This window comes from Thunnus thynnus, chromosome 14, assembly GCF_963924715.1.
Source record: "Thunnus thynnus chromosome 14, fThuThy2.1, whole genome shotgun sequence".
Classification (NCBI taxonomy): Eukaryota; Metazoa; Chordata; class Actinopteri; order Scombriformes; family Scombridae; genus Thunnus; species Thunnus thynnus.
The window spans coordinates 1,676,370-1,682,731 of NC_089530.1; the positions used below are offsets into that span (position 1 = coordinate 1,676,370).

The 6,362-nt window shown below is 36.4% G+C and overlaps 1 protein-coding gene across 3 annotated transcripts in view; it reads right to left on the minus strand.

Annotated features, from left to right (window-relative positions):
• The window catches only part of LOC137196591 (cGMP-dependent protein kinase 2), a 42,727-nt gene extending 36,577 nt beyond the window's left edge, over positions 1 to 6,150 (minus strand). For all 3 annotated transcript variants that reach the window (XR_010931265.1, XR_010931266.1, XM_067609280.1), the window contains exon 1: positions 4,116 to 6,150. The gene's annotated coding sequence lies outside the window, so the exon portion shown is untranslated. The remainder of the gene's footprint in view (positions 1 to 4,115) is intronic.
• Between the last annotated feature and the right edge of the window lie 212 nt (positions 6,151 to 6,362).

Genomic DNA, 6,362 nt, shown 5'->3' on the forward strand with positions numbered 1-6,362 from the left:
CTGAATATTAGTATTGCATCTTTATGTGATTTGTATCTGGTGTGTATTTCTTTGCTGTGCTGGTTATACAGATATACAGCAAAAAAACCCCAAAACAAACAATAAAAACAAAACTGCAGCCAAACACAAAATGCACTGTATATCAGAACAGCTGTGTATTAAAGTGTATTTTGAGGGATTTTTTCTTTTAGATGTTTGATTTAAAGAGGACCCATTATGCTCATTTCAGCTCTAAATTTTTCATTTTTGGACTCCACTAGAGTAGCTTTCACAGTTCACCGTTCAAAAAACTATTATTTATCTTATACTGACCCTTTATGCAGCCACTCAGTATACAGTTTCTCTTTGCAGGCTGTTTTAGCTCCTGTCTCTTTAAGACCTCCTCCCAATGAGCCCACTCTGTTCTGATTGGTCAGCTTTACTATCAGAGTTGTTTAACTTTACCTCCAATGCAAACCAAACATTTCCTGTTTTACTGCTTCAAATTAAATGCTTTTAGATGACTAACTAAAGGGAGACTTTTATTGTGAAGAATTTACAGGAAGTTAAAAGTGCTCCTCACTAAAATAGCAGAGGTTGAAACAACAACATATGGAGATATTTGGAACTATTTGATCGGCTCAGTGTGACTACCCCCGGAGGAGATGTCCATATAAAGAAATCTGTCATAAATTGACATCAGCTTAAGCTGAAAGTAGAAAAAACGTTGGAAACTGAGCATTTAGAGCAGTCTGAAGCTGGTGCTTTTTGCACACAGGGATTACTTCTACATATGTTTACCTCATTATTTGACACGTTTGCCACCATTAACATGAACATTCGACACTGTGACATTATATATATATGTCTGAAAATAAGGAAAAGCGTAATACGTCCCCTTCAAAGATATTTGATCCTTGTGATGTGCTCTTTCACCACAAATATTGTCTTGGGCATCATACAACAGCTCAGAAAGATTCACCTCATTCAGTGCATGCAGTGAAGCACACATTCAGCTATGAATCAAAGTGGATTAGCATTCTTCAGAGACAAGCAGAAAACCAAACCCCTGTTAGTGATCAAACCTTTACAGACAGGATTAGGTGTACATTAGAGGGTTTGGTAATGTAAACATTTCTGGAAAAGATCTGGCATGGTGCGGAAAAGTTGGTGTATCAATAAAAAGAAAATGTGACACAGAATTAGCAGATACATTTTGATGTCCATAAAGCATGTGACCTAAATGTGTGCACTAATGCAGAGACTGTAGTGTTCCTTAAATTAACATAGTACTGGGATTTAAGACACAACACAATTTTGTCTCAGAAACCATAGATAAAACTGCCTGAAACCTTAAACAGCACAAATTATGAAAGAGCAACAGTCCCATAATGCTTTCTCACTGTCTAAAATACAATGTTTTACACAAACAGTAATTACTAAATTGAAAAGGAAATTAATCGAAATTAATTATCCCCAGCCTCCTTAAAAAGTATTTTTAAAACATTTTTGAGAACAAAATCAAACTCCTCAGAAATGTATGTTTATTTATGATTGTCATTTTGAACACAATCAACATTTTGAACATTAGAACATATCTGGACATACTTATGATTGATACGACAGCTAAATCAAGGCCAGCTAGTGACTAAGGCATGAGTTAATGAGGTACTGTGCAGCAATGGGACACAATGAATATTTTATTGCTGGCAAGGTTCCAACAACAATCTCTCATGGCAACATTAAATCCAGGCAGAGCGAAACACAAAGCTTTGTCAAAGAGCAGCAGCATATAATGGATCAAGCTCCACGCCAGTCAGTCCATCCATTTCTTCAACACTGGGTCACTTGGTAGAGTTAATGAGGTTAGCTTAACGAGCACAGCCACTCCTTTAAAAAGATGCTTGTGAATAAAATATTCTGTAGTTCTTGATAAAAAATAAGATCTCCATTGTCTAAGCAGGTTACAGTTTTCTTCATAAATGAATGAGGCAATGTGACGGTTGCAGCAGCATGCCTTAAGGGTGAGCAGCAATATTTCCATCCAACACTATGAGTTGTATACTGTGCCTCAGATTAGAAGACAAACAAATATTCTACAAACACTACAGTTAATACACAGAGACTGACAGTCATAAAGCAGGAAGTGGCTTCCTGTAAAATTTGGCAAAACTATTTACAATGAACTGAAACCAGAAGGAATATACAAGAAGCTAAAACATAGAGATGTTGCTTTCCTGCTGTACAACATAACATTTAGTTTCCAGGATCTTTCATGCCTGAACTTTAAAAGCTTCAAATGGTTAGGAGATCTTGGTTGAGACCCTCCTCCATGACACGAGTGTTTGGTTCGGAGATGTTAAAAGCAAACTGTGATTGTCTGGAATAACTGATTCCTCATGAGCAATGAAAACTCAAACCCAAAAGACTGAATTTCAGGCTGTCCCCTTATGACTGATCATCACACCACATGGCATGGCATGGTTTGAATATAATGTCTGTCCAAAAACATTACTATCAACACCACCATTAAAAAAAAACATTTTTATCATTTGTGTAGCATAACAAGACTAAAAGTCACACTAGCAGACTGTAGTGACTGTGATGGCCATCACACCCAAATTTAGATTAGTTAGATGGAAAAATTAACATGAATGTGCATTTTCTGTTTCAGTTTGTCCTGGAGGTGACACTACAGGAAAACCTAGCTGATTTTGGCAGTAAAGAAAAGGTCCTATGTAAATGATTATTAATTAATTATCAATTTCTTGGCAATTTTGCCATTATTTTTTGAGATAAGTTGTCAAGCAAAGTGTTGGTGAAGAAATAAAGAAGTTGCCAAAATTGAATTTGTGGGATCTGTAGAAAATGATAATTGCAACTCATGTAAAATAAAATGTAATACAAAAAAGTGATAATGTAATAACCTGTCCATAATGTAATGAAAATGTATGTGTATGACATTGTAACTTTTTGCATAATGTTTTAAGCAATATGTGTATCATCAGTTAAGTCTTTTGCTTCTGGACCTTTGATCTGCCATTTCATGTGAACTACTCCTAGTAATCCTAGTGCCAAAACCTGGACATCCCTCGCACACATAGTTGAAATGCTAATTAAAAATGTATTAATGTTACTATAGTATATGTTAATTTGTTACATGTTTCTTTAGAAAAAAAATTGCTTCTGAAATTATATCACGATAACCATCACAAAACATAATATGTTATTATATTAAAAACTGAAATGTTATCAATATTTTGTTACACTATAGGCAGATTATTACATTATCTGTTTTTTAAATAAATAATCTGTACTTATTATGTTATGGGCATTTGATACACTATCAGTTTCTAAAGGATCCATATCAAACTTCATGTAAATTTGGCCAACACTGCCATACTATGCTGCTGCTAGAGGGACGGAAATTCTCATTTAACCCGGTGACAGCCTTAAATATGATCTTAGAGGTTTGCATGTTCATCAGTACAATATGAGCACATGACCACAAATTCAAAGTGCAGACTTTAAACAGCTTTCTGTCACTGTGTGAACATTTAGTAAAAATATTAACTAATATATATGCAGTGCTTGTCCATGTTTGTTTTTTAACACTTTATCACAAAGAGGAGAGTTCAACTAAGACTTTCCAAATGCTAACACAATCTTTCCAGCCCCACAATTCAGTGCAGCATGGTCTATTACAACAGAACAAAACAACACGGTACAATAAGTTAATAAGCATTATCCACTTCACATTATGCACAAATATCATGCATATGTAGCCACATTATAATTTTTCCTTATCCAATCTTATTAAAATAATGCATAGATATAAAAATCCAATACATAAACATTATCATATGTATTAAAATAAACAATCTGTACAAACATTTGCCATATCTTTTTGGGATTTTTTAAAATTTTTTCCATGTATAACAGAATACGGAAAAAGTAAAAAAATAAATATCCTATGTACAATCACACAAGCCATTCCAAAGTTATCGTCACTGCAAGGAGAAAGCAAAAGGCAAAATATCATATATTAGTTCGAACAATATCTTTGGTGAAGTTAGCAAAATGTGAGCTGCCAGAGTGATGCAGAAAGCAACACATTGTCACACTCTCATACTTACTTTATTCCAACATCCTGGTACAGGTAAGCCATCATCTCCCTGGAAAAAGAAAAACAAGATGTGAAGTGAAAAATTCTGTGCACTGCAGAGATGAACAAGATCATCATGCAAGTGTGAAGAAACATACAGAATAGCATAAATAAGCATACAAAACTGTTGAAATTAGTATTCTTCATCGAGCAGCAAAGATTGTTTTGGCCATCCAGGGTTCTGGAAGTCCCATTTCTTTTTTCACAGACAATGTTTGGTGACTGGCAGTTGGATGGGCATAAAACTCAACTTGCAGTTAAATTATCAGTCCAATATATGATCAAATATTGAAATTCAGGTTATTTAATAAGGAGTCAGGTGGTTAACTACCACTCCCACAGTGCATTTCGCTTAGATACAATGAATTCCTTAGTCCACTAACAGTGAGTGGACGCTGGTTTCAATGATTATCAAATTGTCCAGGGGACTGCTGTGTGTCTATGTTAAGGAACATTAAGGATATCATTACAGAAAACTTTGAAATTTGCAATTATAAAAATTACTTCCAGAACCAGTGGATCCCCCAACTATGCAACTCTATACCATATTTTAAACCAAGAATTCATCATTATTAATACAATAGACAAATGAGACCATAACTGAGAAGATAAGCAGCCTCCTTCATTTTACATTGTACCACTGAGTCTGGGTTGGATTTGACAGAGTTAGAGGTTCTGGGAAAGTCAGACTGTAAAAAGGGACCGATGGGCAAGCAAGAAAGCAAGCAAGAAAGGGTCTTCTCATTATCTTGAGATGGTTTTGAGAGACACTAGTACCACCAACAGGCTAGTACCAATCCTCTCCGACATGGTCTCATTTTTCTTCAGTAATTATGTCGAGGTTACACCCATAAATTGACAAAGATGTGTTGATGCCTTACATAACCTTACCTGCGAAGATGAAATTCAGAGATTAGAATCCTATATTGTTGATTCCTTTCTCCAGATTTCTGAAGCATGAGCAAGGTATCTTCCGATACCACATCTAGCAACCAATAATCAAATAGTAAAGCCAGACTATATCTCCCAAAATCCCAAAAAACAAATTATGAAGAGTGTTAAGATTATGACATGACTTGCTCAGCCTGTGAACAACTAGGTGTTCCAGTGAGGTGCAAGAGCAGTTTATGTTGATGTTAAACAGCTCTTTTCCACGGAAGAGACTCAACAAATAACTCTGATGGGCTTAGGTAACTAGACATTGTCACAAAGCAGGATCTTTCAGATATATAGTGCATCATTAAAATGGAAACAAGAGGAGCAAACACAATTATCTCACACTGCTTGGTTTGTGACTGAAGTAAGTGTGTGTGGGCCAGACAAAAATGTGGTGCTGCAGCACTGATGGCAACCCCTGAAAGTACCTATGCTTAAATTTACCTCCAGGAACTCTTCTTTAAAGTGGGTGGAGTGGAACAGTGGAAATGAAAGCAGAACCCATGACAATGGAAAAACATGAAGTTGCCTTTAGTTAAGTTGCTGCAAGTGTGCTGCAATGATGCTATCCAGGGGAATACCAGAACTCTGACTTTCTTTGAACAAATGATATTAGCTCCTACTGTGCTTTTCACAACCTGTGGTATTCTGTTGCCTTGAAGATGGAAAAAGTGGTGCTCCATGCAAGAGATGACAGAGGAAACGAGGATTATCAAGGAAAGTTCTTTGTGTACGGGAACATAAACATTTTAAGGCTTTAGATTGAGGTGATTATTGATATTAGTCACAATCATAGAACTGCATGTTAACAATAGAAAATTTGTTATGTAGTGACAAGTAAGTATGATGAAATGGTTGGGAAAGGCTTGTTCATTATAATTCTACAGGTGGTCAGAGGGAAAGTTATGTCTTGTTACTGGGTTAGTCAAACCAACGATTAACAGCAGTAATTACATTTTAACCTCCATGCAATCATGCAAGTTTAAGTGAATCTATTGGACAAATTTTGAGAGCCTGTGGTTAGGGGTAGCTAAAGGCATGCTGGGAAAAGTGAAGGGAAAGAGAGACCACCATACCACAGGGCAAGGGGCATCCAGCCCGTCCAGGCCTGGCAAGCCTGGTTCACCTTTCTCCCCTTTAAAGCCTCGGAAACCCTGTTTGTGAAATCAACCATTGAAAAACCAGTTTTGCAGCTCATTTGCAGCAGAGGAGTGTTTGTCCTCCGCTGCTTGATGGCAGGAGGATCTGTACTTCTGTCCACTGGATGATTGGATGCAGGTTT